We start from the raw sequence: 15,784 nt of genomic DNA, 5'->3' as shown, positions 1-15,784 counted from the left end.
GTCATCTCCTTTATTATTTTTATTAACTATCCTATCTAATAAGGAGGGAATATGCTAATTGACTGCCCTGTCCTCAAAGATGGCAGCACCCACAGCCACAAGATAGTGGTGCCCAGTCCCCTCAGCCCCGCCGGGGCAGCAGGCACGCAGCAAGGCTGGGCCCTCCCGCTCCGCACACCTGCCTCTGGAGTCCCCCAGTACCCCCAGCCCCCCAGCTGCTCAGGGCTGGCCCAAGGCACAGGCAAGCCTCAATGGTGGCTGCCCAGCCGCCCAGGGCCACCTGAGGCTCAGGTAACCAGGGCTGGCTGAGGCTTTCGCTGCTGGAAGTAGCAGCAGCAGAGGTGTGATGAGGCATTGCCTTCCCCTGATTTCTGGGTTGCCTCCCACCCCTGAGAGCTCTCAGACTGTGAGAGGGGGCAGGCTGGGCTGAAGGACCACCCTTCCAGTGCATGAATTTTCATGCACTGGGCCTCTAGTCTATATGTATAAGAGGCTAATGCAAAGTGTCCCCACAGGAGTTCAACTGGGAAACTGGGAGTTCTATCACTTGCTATGACGTGCACTGACCACCAGGGGGTGGCACAGAATGAAGGAAGGCTTTGGCTGAAGTCTGAAAGGCCCTGATCAGCTAGAAGGAAGACCCTGGCTGAAGTCTGGAAGGCCATGATCAGTCCTGATCACTGGCCAAGCCTAGGGACCCTATCCATACATGAATTTCATACACTGGGTCTCTAGTTTAATATAATGTAAGAATATAGAGGAAGGGCTCTCAATCCTACCTGTGGCAGAGAAGAAAGAGCTTATGGAAAAGGCCAAGGTGAAATGCACAGAGAACATGGACAAGAGTCACACAGGAACACTTCCTCTTTCCAAGAATGCCCTCTTGCCTTTCTTTGTAGGTTCCTTTAGTGTAAGAACACTCCTCACCAAGTTAGAAGAAACTCTAACCTTACTTTTTCTCTCAACTCTCATGTTCAACCAATGGCCAGGCCCCACTGAGTTGCCACCTCTGATTCTATTACCTCTAGTTGCCCTTTATCATAATTTGTCAAGGGATAATTCCAACAACAATGTCTATCTCAGTTTACCCTGATCGAATTCACTTTTCTCATGACTTCCAGAGAGATCTCTCCAATATGTAAATCCAGCCATGTCTCTCTCTAGGCTGAAACTGTTCAGTCCACAGCACCTTGCTCTTCCTGCATTTCTATCCACCGACAAAGCTACAGTGAATGTGTATAAATTACCTTCATCCCCTCTGGGGAAATAGAGCAGTGCTACTTTATTATTTATTTATGCATTTTTATTTTTAGTTTTTTTTTAATTGAAATATAATTGACACAGCACATTGTGTACATTTAAGGTGTATAATTTTACACATTATATGTATATTGCAACATGATTAATCACTATAGCATTAGCTAACAGCTCTGTCAGAGAACATAACTATCATTTATTTCTTGTGGTGAGAACATTTATGATCTGGTAGGAGTGTTATTTTAAACCTGTTTTTAATATTAAGGTAAGTTAGCAACTTTTCCTATCTGTAATTTCACTAAACCTGAACTATTCTTTTTCTTGAAAACTTTAATTAAGATGGGGAGGTATGCCTAGACCTTTTAGCTCTACGGATTTAAAAAACAAAACAAAAAACCATTACATCCCTTTTCTGTCTTCCCAGAGTGAGCACCATACAAATGCCAAATATAGGTAAGTTGGAAGGAAAGTTATTCAGTAGTAGAGTCTTCCATGTACACTGACTCCTTAGCTTTCCCTCCTTCTATTATGTCCTTTTCCAAGATAGTTTTTTTTCAGTTTTACTTTTTAAACAGTCAGGTTTATTGGGGAATAATTTACATAAATAAAATTTATCCTTTCAATGTGTCTAATTCAATATTTTGTTGATTGTATACAGTCATGTAACTGCTGCCTTAATCAAGATATAAACCATTTTTATCAACTCCAAGAATCCCATCATGCTCCTTTGCAGCCTTTCTCTTCACCCTTCCCTATTTCCTGGCACTTGATCTGTTTCCCAGAAAGTCACATAAATGGAATTCTACTAGTATAATGTGTAGCCTTTTGTGTCTGGCTTCTCATACTTAACATATTTCTTTTAAGACTAACTCATACTGTTGCATGTGTCAGTAGTTATTTATTTATTTATTTTTTTTCTTCTGAGTATTATTCTATGGTCTGGGTGTAGCACAATTTGTTTATCTGTTCACCTATTGGTGAACATTTGAGCTGTTTTCAATTCTTAGTTATCCTATGTAATAAAGAAATGATATGCAAATTGATCCTCACACCACAAGATGACCACCCCATGTCATCACAAGATGGCTACCCCCACATTGTCATAAGATGACTGGCAGGAGAGGACAGTTGGGGGCAACCAGGCCTGCAGGGAAGGGCAGTTGAGGGGGGGCCAGGCCTGCAGGGGAGGGCAGTTGGGTGTGTGATCAGGCCAGCAGGGGAGCAGTTAGGTGTCAATCAGGCTGGCAGGGGAGCGGTTAGAGGCAATCAGGCAGGCTAGTGGTTAGGAGCTAGCAGTCCTGGATTGTGAGAAAGATCCCACATTGGGGAGATTATAGGCTGGTCTGAGGAACACACCCCCAGTGCATGAATTCCATGTACTGGGCTTCTAGTTTTAAATAAAATGTTTGTAAACATTCATGTACAGGTCTTGTTTATAGATATGTAAGTTCATTTTTTACACAAATACCAGAGTGTAATTGCTGGATCATATAATAAGTGTATGTTTACCTTGATAAGAAACTGCCAATCTGTTTTAAAGTGGTTTTACCATTTTCCATTCTCACCAGCAATCTGGGAATTTCTGTTGATACATATACTCACCAATGTTTGGTAATGTCAGTCTTTTCAGTTTCAGATATTTTAGTGGGTGTGCAATGGTATCTTCTCATGTTTTAAGTTATATTCCCCTAAATTCAAGTTAGCATCTTTTAATGCATTATTTTGCTATACATATATATATATATACTTCAGTGAAAGTATCTGTTTAAATATTTTGACCTTCTTTAAGTTGGATTTTTTAATAATCTTATTGAACTGTAAATGTTCTTTATAAGTATTCTGAATACAAGTTCCTTATTAGATATAGAATTTTCTAGTTTTCCAAGTCTATCTCCTCCCCCCATTTTCTTAACATTATTTTTTTAAATAACACTTTATCTTTTGAAGAGCAGAAAATTTTAATTTTTATAAAGTCCAATGTATCAACATTTTCTTTTATGGTTTGTGATTTTGTGATGTTTGTGTCCTATAAGAAATCTTTGCCTAATCCAAGTTAGATTTCTCCTATGTTTTCTCAGAAGTTTTATAGTTTTGTCTCTTACATTTATGTCCACTGTACATTTCAAGTTAATTTTTGTGTATGGTATGAAGTAAGGCCAAAATTCATTCTTTCGTTATGGATGTAAAATTGTTCAAGAACCATTTGTTGAAAAACTATTCTTTATCCAGTGAATTACCTGAGCACTTTTGTTGAAAATCAGTTGATTATATTTTTTGATTCCCTAGTCTGTTTTCTTAATCTATATGTTTATCTTTAGACCAGTACTACATTGTCTTTATTACTGTAGCTTTAGAATAAATATTAAAATCAGATAGAGTGAATCTTGCAACTTTGTTATTGTTTTTAAATAATCATTTCTAGGTAGGTTCTTTGCATTTCCAAATAATTTTAGAACCAGTTTGTTAGTTTCTACAACAAAAATAAAAGAATATTCAAGTTTTATTTCAGACCGTGTTGAATCTGCCCAATGGGTGTAGCTCAGTGGTTGAGTGTCAACCTGTGAACCAGGAGATCATAGTTTGATTCCTGGTTGGAGGCACATGCCTGGGTTTTGGGCTTGATCTTCAGTAGGGTGCCTGCAGGAGGCAGCCGATCAATGATTCACTCTCATTATTAATGTTTCAATCTCTCTCTCCCTTCTTCATTGAAATCAATAAAAATGTATTAAAAAAAAAAAGACATGTTAACAATATTGATTCTTCTCATCCATGAGCATGATTTGTCTCTTTGTTTGATTCCTCCTTGTTTTCTAGTTTGCTGAAATTTTTTATGATGGATGTTTAATTTTATAAAAATTTTTAAAAACATGTATTGAGATGATTATATGATTCTACTATTTTAGTCTATTGAGATTGTGAATTTTATTTATTGATTTTGAATGTTGAGCCATTCTTGCTTTCCTGGAATTAACCCAAGTGGGTCATCTTTTTTATATATATCTGAATTCAGTTTACTAATATTCTGTGACTATGTTCATGAGATCTATTGGTCTATAATTTTCTGTCTTATCTGGTTTTGCTATCGAGATAATGTTGGCCTCTAAAATGAGTTGTAAAAGGTTTCCACTTCTATTTCTTTGGAAAAGTTTATGCAAAATAGGTGCTATTTGTTAATTGTTTGCTAAAATTAATCAGTGAAGCCTTCTGAATCTGGAGTCTATTTAATAGAAAAATGTCTATACAACTTGTCCAATTTTTCTTGATTGAGCTTTGATACCTGGTTACTTATTCTTTTGTGGTGGTCTTTGTGTGAGATGTTGGCATTTTACAACTGTCTTCTAATTTCCCAGGTGCTATCAGGAATATCTTATTGTTTATTTATAGCATTTTAATTTATTATGCCATCTTTTAATACCCATTTAATGGCTACAATCAACAGATTACATTTAATTTGTTTGACAATGAACATGTGGCAGGAGAAACTTGGTGGTTGTGGAAGGTATTGTATTATTATACACCTTGAGTTAAAAAATATTTTTTTCAGAAAGACAGGATTTCCTGATGACTTTGTCAGACAAATTTATCTTTTTTAGGTTTTTTTTTTTTTAAATGGGAGAATTATAGAGGGGAACTTGCAACAAAAATATCCTTCCCAGCAAACATTGGGAAAACTAGCAGGAAAATGGTAGGATTTGCCAGCATGATGTTCACAGTTTGTGTATTTCTAAATAGATTGTTTTTGGTTATGGATAAGAAACAATATTTTAGTGTTTGTTTTAGAACTATTGGCACACACTGAAATGTAATGATTTCTTGATTGGGAGTATTGTAAAATAAAATGGAAAGAAACCAACTTTCCCCCAATTCTTTATCCCTAGCCTATGTTTAAATATTGTAAATAACCTTTGAAAATGTTTCAGCCACATTTGTTGAAATAACACTGGCAATAATTTGAATGACCTATTAAAAAAAACCAAAAAAACTTACCCTCCAACCTATACTTCTACTTAAAATTTTGTCTTTGTTCACATTAAATCCTAAAGTGTTTTCCTAAAGACAACTTATTTGCAAGTACACAATAACCTATTTAATCTACTTTGGCTTAGTTTACTTACATGTAAAGTAGGTATTTTTTTTTTTCTACCATCTTCAGTGTTGTTATAAGAATAAAATCAGGCTGAAACCGATTTGGCTCAGAGGTAGAGCGTCGGTCTGCGGACTGAAAGGTCCCAGGTTCGATTCCGGTCAAGGGCATGTACCTTGGTTGCGGGCACATTCCTGGTGAGGGGTGTGCAAGAGGCAGCTGGTCGATGTTTCTCTCTCATCGACGTTTCTAGCTCTCTATCTTTCTCCCTTCTTCTCTGTAAAAAATCAATAAAATATATTTTAAAAAAAAAGAATAAAATCAGGTATATGCTATAACATATTAGTGAAGAGAGATTAAAACCATCATTTAAAGGCACACTGATGATATCATACTGCTTTCTTTCATGGTAGGACATGGTCATAATAATTTTAAGGTACAAGGACAGCAGAAAAGGCCTGTGCATGTGATCAACTGCCTTTCCACATGGAATGTATATGGAGATTGCCCTGTGGCTTGAGGAGGTGGATACTGTATATTCTGTTTAAAGTTTGCCATCTAGCCCCAGCTGGTTTGGCTCAGTGGATAGAGGGGCAGCCTTCGGACTGAAGGGTCCTGGTTTTGATTCCAGCCAAGGGCACATGCCCGGGGAAGCAGGCTCAATTCCTAGTAGGAGGTGTGTAGGAGGCACCCAATCAATGATTATCTCATCATTGATATTTCTATCTCTCTCTCCCTCTCCCTTTCTCTGGAAATAAATAAAAACATATATACATATACATATACATATATATATATTTAAAATAAAGTTTGCCTTCTAGAGCTCTGTCACATGCCTGTAGATAAAGTTAGTCTCTCCCATGATTGCCAATCTCTAGGTTGGTTCACTGGGTGCTGTTGCTTCTCAGAATTCCATGACTAAGCCAGGAGTGATGTTTGTTATTTACTAATAGATGTTTCTTCTGCCTGCTCTGCTTACCACATCATCACACCAGGCCCTGAACTTTGTGAACTTCTCTGGAAAATCAAACATACCTAGAAGCTCCCCAGGCTTAGGCCTAATAACACCATCAATTGCCCTTTCCAAGATCATGGAACAGAGTTTAGAAGATGATTTGAACAAGGAAACATAACAGCTTATTGAATCAAATATTTTCAGGAGAAAATAAGAATCCAGAGAAACTAAGGAGCTTGACCAAGTTATCTTCTTCCATGAAGCCTTTCTGGGTTTTCCAAGATGGTTGTAGTGTTTTCCAGTAGTTTGCAAAACCAGTCTGTGCACACCTCCATGAATTTTTACCCTTTGTTAGAATACTTTGCTGGTGCTGTCTCTTTCACTAGACTGAGATCTCCTTAGGATTGGGCTGAGTTATATTTGTCTACAAGGCCAGGTACATTTTAAGTACTCATGAATGTTTGTTGAGTAGGCTAGTTTCTCACATGCTGTCTACTAGGTACTATTGTTGTGAGGCCAGGCTCATGCAGATTAAGGAGAAGTTCCAAGAGGGCCAAGTTTCTCTTGGTAGTAGACAGACCAGAGTCTGAAGGCTAAGCCATAGATTATGCTGAGAAACACAGCTAGTAAGGGAAGATGAGAGTTAAAGGGATCTAGGACAGAAAGAAGGTAGTCAAAGTGTTTTAGGTTTCTCACTTGTAGATGCATTCATTCATTCAAAATTTTTAATTTTAATTTAATTTAATTTTTAAAAAATGTATTTTTATTGTGGAAAGTTTTATAGATGTCCCCTTCCCCTTCTTCATCGAACTCCTCCCCAGCACTCCCACCCCATACCCAGGCCTTAATTGCCCTATTGTCTGTGTCCATGGGTTATGCATATCTATCATCTGTCATCTATCTATCTATCTATCTATCTATCTATCTATCTATCTATCATCTATCTAAATATCTATCTATCTATAGGCCTAAGTGGCCATCGCAACCGAACAGACGACTGAACAGGCTGCTTGGGGTGACTAGGCCAGCAGGGGGGTTAGTGAGGGGCGACCAAACGACTGAGCAGGAGGCTGCATGGGGCGACCAGGTTGGGGGAGGGAGGTAGTGAGGGGCTATCAGGCTGGCAGAGAGGGGGCAGTTAGGGGCAATTGGGGGTAACCAGGCTGGCAGGAGGGGGCAGTTAGGGGTGATCAGGCAGGCAGACAGGTGACTAGTTAGGAGCCAGTGGCCCCAGATTTTGAGAGGAATTTTCGACTGCCAGTTTAGGCCCCATCCCCTGAGGGGTCCCGGATTGGAGAGAGTGCAGGCTGGGCTGAGGGCCCCCTCCCTCCCCGTGCATGAATTTCATGCACTGGGCCTCTAGTGTGTGTATAAATTCTTTGGTTAATCTCCTCCTGCTCTCCCACTTCCTGTAAGAATCATCAGTCTGTTGCATGTTTCCGTTGTCTGGCTCTATTTTGTTTGTCAGTTTATTTTGTTCATTATACTCCTCATATATATGTGAGATCATATTATATTTGTCTTTCTTTGCCTGCCTTATTTTTCTTAGCATAAAACTCTCCATGTTGTCTTGAAGGGTAAGATATCCTTCTTTTAGCCGGGACCGGTTTGGCTCAGTGGATAGAGCGTCGGCTTGCGGACTGAAAGGTCCCGGGTTCGATTCCGGTCAAGGGCATGTACCTTGGTTGCAGGCACATCCCCAGTAGGGGGTGTGCAAGAGGCAGCTGGTCGATGTTTCTCTCTCATCGACATTTCTAACTCTCTGTCCCTCTCAATTCCTCTCTGTGTAAAATCAATAAAAATATATTAAAAAAAAAAAAGATATCCTTCTTTTATAGAGCTTTATATGTATATGTACCATATCCTTTTTATCCACTCATCTACCGATGTGCACTTGGGCTGTTTCCAGATCTTAGCTATTATAAATAGCATTGCTGTTTGGGGAGCCTGAGGGAGAAACATGTAATTAAAGGCAGAGAAAAGGGGTGTGGGGGAAAATAAACAACAAACAAACAAATAAATAAATAAATATCACTGCTATGAACATAGGGGTGCATGCATCCTTTCTGATTGATGTTTCAGGATTCTTAGGATATATTCTAGAAGTGGGATCACTGGGTCAAATGGTAGATCCATTTTTAATATTTTGATGAAATTCCATACTGTTTTCCATAGTGGTTACCCCAGTCTGCATGTCCATCCACAGTGTACTAGGGTTTCCTTTTTTCCACATCCTTACCAGTACTTACTGTTTGTTGATTTATTGATGGTAGCCATTCTGATAAATGTGAGTTGGTACCTCATTGTAGTCTTAATTTGCCTCTCTCTGATGATTAATGACATTGAGCATTTTCTCATATGTCTCTTGGCCTTTTGTATGTCCTGTTTGGAGAAGTGTCTATTTAAGTACTCTACCCATTTGTTTTTCTTCCTTTAAGTTGTATGAGTTCTTTATAGATTTTAGATGTATCATTGGCAAATATATTCTCCCATACAGTTCTCCCTTTTCATTTCAAGAGCTTTTGCTGTGCAGAGCTATTTTTTCATGTGGGCCCATTTGTTTATTTTTATTATTTCCCTTATTCCGAGTGTTCTATCAATGAAAATTGTGTTATGTGAGATTTCTGATATTTTGCTGCTTATGTTTTCTTCTATGATTTTTATGGTTTTACAACTTACATTTAAGTCTTTTATTCATTTTGGGTTTATTCTTGTGTATGGTGTAAGTTGGTGGTTTAGTTTCATTTTTTTCCATGTACCTGACCAATTTTCCCAGCACCATTTATTGAAGAGACTCTCTTGACTCCATTGTAGGCTGTTGCCTCCTTTGTCAAATATTAATTTTCATCAGGGATATTGGTCTATAATTCTCTTTCTCATATTATAGTTTCTTTATCTGGTTTTGGAATTAGGATAGAAAGAGCTTGGAAGTGTTTCTTCTTCTTGAGTCTTTGGAATAGTTTGAGGATGATAGATGTTAGTGCTTTATTTGATAAAACATCCCTGTGAAGCCCTCCAGGGCAAGGCTTTTTTTTTCTCTGTAAGTTTTTTTTTTTTTTAATTATTATTACTGCTTCAATTTCATCAGTTGTTATTGGTCTATTCAGGTTTTCTGATTCTTTCTGATTCAGTTTTGGAAGGTTGTATTTTTCTGGGAATTTGTCCATTTCATCCACTTGTTGGCATATAGTCGTTCAAAGTATTTTCTTACAATCCTTTGTATTTCTGTGATGTCAGTTGTTATTTCACTGCTTTCACTTCTATTCTATTTATTTGGGTTCTCTCTCTTTGTTTCTTGATTGTCTAGCTAAAGGTTCATCAATCTTTCCAGGAAGTTTCCAGGAAGTTTTTTATTTCTTTGATCTCAATGACCATTCATTGTTTAATAACATGCTATTTAGCCTCATGTGTTTGAATGCTTTGGGGTATTTTTATTGTAGTTGATCTCTAGTTTCAAATCATTGTGATCTGAAAAGATGCTTGATATGATTTCAGTCTTGAATTTATAGAAACTTAGTTTGTGTCCTAACACGTGGTCTATCTTTGAGAATAATCAACGTGCACTTGAAAAGAATATATATTCTGCAGCTTGGGGTAAAATGTTCTGTAAATATCAATTAAATCCATTTTATCTAGTGTGTTATTTAGGATCATTGTTTCCTTGCTAATTTCGTTTGTCTAGAACCGAGGTCAGCAAACTGAGGCTTGCGAGCCACATGCGGCTCTTTGGCCCCTTGAGTGTCGCTCTTCCACAAAATTCCACGGCCTGGGTGAGTCTATTTTGAAGAAGTGGTATTAGAAGAAGTTTAAATTTTAAAAATTTAGTTCTCAAAAGAAATTTCAATTGTTGTACTGTTGATATTTGGCTCTGTTGACTAATGAGTTTGCCGACCACTGGTCTAGAATATCTGTCTGGTGGTGTTTAAATTCCCCGACTGTATGGGGGAATATATGTTTATCATGGTCATATCATATTATTGTATCAATCCCTTCAGTATTATGAAGTGTCCTCATTGTCTCTTGTTATAGCCTTCATTTTGAAGTCTATTTTGTCAAATATGAGTATTGCTACCCCTGTCCTTTTTCATTTCCATTTACATGAAAAAATGTTTTCCATCCCTTCATTCTCATCCCGAGTGTGCCATTCGTTCTGAAGTGGGTTTCTTGTAGACAGCATATTTATATGGGTCATGTTTTTTTTTCTTTCTTTCTTCCTTCCTTCCTTCCTTCCTTCCCTCCTTCCTTCCTTCCTTCCTTCCTTCCTTTCTTCCTTCCTTCCTTCCTTCCTTCCTTCTTTCCTTTCTTTCCTTTCTTTCTTTATTTTATTTTTTTTAATAAATCTTTATTGTTCATATTATTACAAATGTTCCTCATTTTTTCCCCCTTCCATTGCTCCCCTCCACCAGGTTCCCACCCCACCCTGTGCCCTTTCCCCACCCCCCATTGTCCTCATCAATAGGTGCACAGTTTATGTTCAGTCTCTTCCCACACCCCCCACTCCCCTTTTCCCTGAGAATCGTCAGTTCACTCCCCTTCCATACCTCTGATTCTATTATATTCACCAGTTAATATTGTTCATCAGATTTTTTTAAATACCCTTGGTTTTTAGATTCACTTGTTGATAGTTACGTATTTGTTGTTCATAATTTTTATTTTTATTTTCTTTCTCTTCAGAAAAAACCCCCTTTCAGCAATTCATATAATTCTGGTTTGATGGTGATGAACACCTTTAGCTTTTTTTTTTATTAGTGAAGCTCTTTATCTGACCTTCGATTCTGAGTGATAGCTTTGCTGGGTAGATTATTTTTGGCTGTAGGTTCTTGCTATTCATCACCTTGAATATTTTTTGCCATTCCCGTCTGGCCTGCATGGTTTCTGTTGAGAAATCAGATAACAATCGTATGGGTGCTCCTTTATAGGTAATTACCTGTTTCTCTCTTTCTGCTTTTAATATTCTCTCTTTGTCTTTGCTCTTGGAATTTTAATTATGATTTGTCTTGGTGTGGTCCTCTTTGGATTTCTTTTGTTTGGGGTTCTGTGCGTTTCCTGGACTTGTAAGTTTAATTTTTTCACCAGGTGGGGGAAGTTTTCTGTCACTATTTGTTTCAGTATGTTTTCGATATCTTGCTCTCTCTCTTCTTCTGGGACCCCCATAATTCTGATGTTGGTTCGCTTGAAGTTGTCCCAGAGGTTTCTTACATTATCTTCAACTTTCTGGATTCTCTTGTCTTCTTGCTTCTGCGGAGTGTCTTCTGGCTCTTTATGTTCCAAATCTTTGACTTGGCTCTTGCGATCTTCCATTCTGTTTTTAGGACTCTGTATAATATTTTTTATTTCAGACAATGTATTCTTTATTTCTTATTGATCCCTTTTCATATCCTCATAGGTCTTGTTTATTTTATCAGCCTTTTCTAGGAAATTCTTGAAAAACCTTATAAGCATGGTTTTGAACTCTATATCCAGTTGCTTTTTGTCCTCCATTTCTTTCATTTGTGATCTGTTTCTTTGTCTCGGCATTTTCACAGCTTCCCTGAGTTGGTAGCTTTAAAAGTCTCTGTGTTCAGCTTGGATGGGGCAGAGTTTCAGGGTGGAGCCTAAAGCCTTGGCTTCCGTCAGCCATGCCCTATGAGACTCCTGAGTCTCAGTATTCCTCAGTGTCCTTCGGTACTCGCTGCAAGCACCTCTGAGAGAAAGGTGCCCTCGAGTTTCACCTGCTACCAAACAGTCTAGGCTCTCCCCCTATGAGCCCGAAACTGGGGTTCAGTTCAGTTGGAAGTGGGGTTGGAAGTGGGGTTCAGAGCAGTCTGGAGCTTTTGTCTCCTTCCTGTTAGGGCAATCCAGCGGCACAGTCAACCGCCCATTCTCTGAGTGCAATGTGCGCGCCCCCGGGACTTTCTTTCGCCGCTCCTCTGAGATTCTGCCTTACAGCCCAGGCTCCCTCTGTATGAGCCTGGGTACCCAGGGTCTGGCCTAGAACTGGGGTTCAGTGCAGTCGGAACTGGGGTTCAGCACAGTCCAGAGCTTTTGTCTCCTTCCCGCTAGGGCAATCTAGCAGCAGAGTCAACAGTCTGTCCTCTGTGCGTAATGTGCCCGCCTCTGGGACTGCCTTTTGCTGCTCCCCTGAGGTTCCACCTTACAACCCAGACCCCTTCCTTATATGTCTGGGTCCTCAGGGTCTCGCCCAGAATTGGGGTTCAGTGCTGTCGGATCTGGGGTTCAGCACAGTCTGGAGCTTTATCTCCTTTCCACTAGGGAACGCTAGCCAGGCACTCAGCCTCCCCCTCCTCTCTGGCTCCGTCCTCTCCAGGCACGCAACATGTCTCCGTACCTTAAGCTTTTGCAGCTCCTCTGATTTTCCTTCTGTTTTTCTCTTTCCTTCTCGTTGTAGAATTTCCAGTCAGTTGACTTTCCTGTAGTTCTGGGTAATGTTCATTTTGTATTTTAGTTGTATTTTATTGAAATTGTTGTGTGAGGCTGCAGTTAGGTGTTTACCTATGCCACCATCTTGGATTCTCCCATGTTTTCTTTTTCATTCAGCTATACTAAGTATTTTGATTGGAGCATTTAAGTCATTTCCATTTAGTGTTCTTCTTGATGATTTCTTATTTGTTGCCATTTTTATCCTTTTGTTGTTGTTGTTAATCCTCACCCAGGATATTTTTCCATTGGTTTTTAGAGAGAGGAGAAAGGAGGGAGAGAGAGAAACATTGATGCGAGAGAGTTACATTGATTGGTTGCCTCCAGCACACCTCCCACCAAGAGCTCGGGAATGAGCCTGTGACTAAGGTACTTGCCCTTGACCTGTATCGAACCCAGGACCTTTCAGTCTGTGGGCTGACCCACTATCCACTGAGAAAAATCAGCTAGTGTGCCATTTTCATTCTTTATGCTTGTGTTCCTCACTATCTCTTTATTTCTCTCTCTATTTCTTCTTACAATGTCCCTTTAGCATTTTGTGCAGTGCTGGTTTGGTGGTAATAAACTCAGAAGACAGTCAGTGCCAGACAGGCTGGGAGTACACACACTGAAAAACTACAGTGGCAAAACTACAGCAGTCTGGTGACGATGAGAGGAGATGTGATGAGATGAATCCTTGGAAAATTGATGACCTTGCCTAAAATGATTGTCAACGACGTTGTTGACTTTTTGTTGACACAGATGATAACTTCAGTCCAACCCTTATCCATACATCCATGATCAACGATCCTCACAAAAACTGAATCTCAGATAAAGATTAATGAAACTACAGTACACAGAAAAAAAACCTCAGGAGTCAATTATATGATTGTTGTTGGATATGTTCACATTCAAGATGCAGGATTAGAACAGCAATCAAAGCAAAATAATTGCATCACTTGTGACAAACACACTGGATCGTTATTAAAACTTAAGTGGTGTGACATCCTACAAACGGTGACTACAAAGAAAAGAAAACTTGATGCAGCGTGTTTGATCTTTCCAAGAGAAATGAACAAAAGATTATTATTTTTTTGTTGAAATCAAAGGCAAACCCGTGTGCCTAGTTTGTGGCGATATTTTAGCAATAACGCAAATAGCCGATATGGAGCATCACTGCAGCTCAAAACATGCTAAACCCAGTGAATTGGGAGGCTAAATGCATCTGGATGAAACCAGTGCTCTTTAGCGGAGGTTGGAATCCTGCTTTCATTAGGCCCCGTTGTGATAGAGATAAACTTATTAAGATGTGTTATGTAGTGAGCTAGCTAATGGCAAAGAAGCTGAGGCCTCATGTAGACGGAGAGTTTGTGAAAGGGTGCATGGTGGCTGCTGCTGAGCTATTAGCACCAGACAAAGTAAAATTGTTCAGAGTGTTCGTTTTCTCAGAGAACCATCTCAGATCAGATTACAGACGTAGCACAAGATATTGAAAAAAACACTGAAGGATTCTGCAGGAGAATTCCAATTTTTCTCTCTGGCTTGTGATGAGACAACAGGCATAACAAATACTGCCCAACTGGCTGTTTTCATTCGTGGGATAACTGCAGAGTTTGACATGTGAGAGGAGCTGCTGTCACTGGAAGCCACGCATGGCAGTACAAGAGGACAGGATTTGAGAGACTTGTTTTATCAATGAAAAAATTGGAGCTAACATTTGAAGTTAAGTGGCTTTCCTACAGATGGAACTCCAGCCATGATTGGCTAGCAAAAAGGGTTAATTGCTATTTGTCAAGAAAGAACTGAATCATCTCAGTTTTGATTCCAGTAATTAAATTGTATGCCACTGCAACACACACCAAGAAAGTCTCTGTGCACAGTCGTTGCGGCTCAACAATGTGATGGCAACAGTAGTGCCATGCATAAATTTTGTCAAAAGCAGAGGGTTCATCAGCCACCCGTTTAAGGAGTTGCTGAATGATCTTGAGTCTGAGTACGGTGATCCTGTTTATCACTGTGAAGTGGAGCGGCTGAGTCCCGGGGACATGCTCATGAGATGGGATGAAGTCAAGCAGTTCATGGAGATGAAGGGGAAACCTGCCAGGGAACTCAGTGATAGCAGGTGGCTGTGTGATCAGCGTTCCTGGTGGACATTACCAAGAACCTCTCAGAGCTGAACATCAAGATTTAAGGCCCCAACCAGCTTCTCAGCTCCGTGCTTTCAAACGTTGAGGTCATTTGAAGCTAAATTAAGGCTGAGGAAAGTGCAACTCGAAAGGAGTAACTCGGTGCATTCCCCACTCTAGAAGAACAAATGTGTGAAACCAACTGAGGCATTTAAGGAAAGATTCAAGGATGTGAAAAGTAAACAAATGGGATTGAACATCTTTGCTACATTGTTCAATGTGGAACCAACTGATGTGTCTAATAACCCACAACACGAAATCATTCAGCTACAAAACAATGACGAGCTGAAAGCTAGGTACAACAACCTCCCATGGCTTGAGCTCTACAAACGTTACATAAGCAATGGTGAATTTCCCACTCTGTGGTGACATGCACTGAAATATGCATCTGTGTTTCAAACACCTTACTGCTGCTAGCCATTCTTTTTAAAACTTATCACAAAGAGACTTCTGCGCCCCAGACTGACCGAAGCAAACCTGGAAAAGCAGTGGCAAGTAGTATCATCATCAATACCAGCTAACATCACAGGCCTTACCAAAGAGAAGCCATTCCAGCCATCATATTAGGGGTGAGTTAATGAAATGTTTGACTATACATCGCAAGCTAATTTGATAATTTTGCATGGCCTGGGAATGATGTTATGCATATCCAAGTGGCCCTTGACAGAAAACAGTTTCCCACCCCAGGTCTAGATAGACCAGTTCCAAAAAAGAGAATCCCGTACAATGCTGCAGGCAGAACTTCATCTCTCAGTACGTTAATGGAAAGCACCCACCCTTAGGACCTCATCTGAGATCAACAGGCCCCTGGGAACTCAGAGTCAGGCTTCAGGTTGCAATTAACCCCTGAATCTGTGCCTCCAGAACATTTTTTCTGTAGAGAAGTATTACATGGAGCCTGCGGGC

At 39.6% G+C, this 15,784-nt stretch overlaps 1 protein-coding gene across 1 annotated transcript in view; it reads left to right on the top strand.

Moving 5' to 3' along the window:
- Window positions 1-15,442, top strand: part of MRPL42 (mitochondrial ribosomal protein L42) — a 102,376-nt gene extending 86,934 nt beyond the window's left edge. The window contains exon 7 of the transcript XR_014794739.1: window positions 13,246-15,442. The gene's annotated coding sequence lies outside the window, so the exon portion shown is untranslated. The remainder of the gene's footprint in view (window positions 1-13,245) is intronic.
- Window positions 15,443-15,784: the final 342 nt, after the last annotated feature.

This window comes from Pipistrellus hanaki (assembly GCF_964339955.1).
Source record: "Pipistrellus hanaki genome assembly, chromosome: 3".
NCBI classification, from domain to species: Eukaryota; Metazoa; Chordata; class Mammalia; order Chiroptera; family Vespertilionidae; genus Pipistrellus; species Pipistrellus hanaki.
Note: the sequence above shows the minus strand (reverse complement) of the source record. Positions and strands in the feature narration are given on the sequence as shown.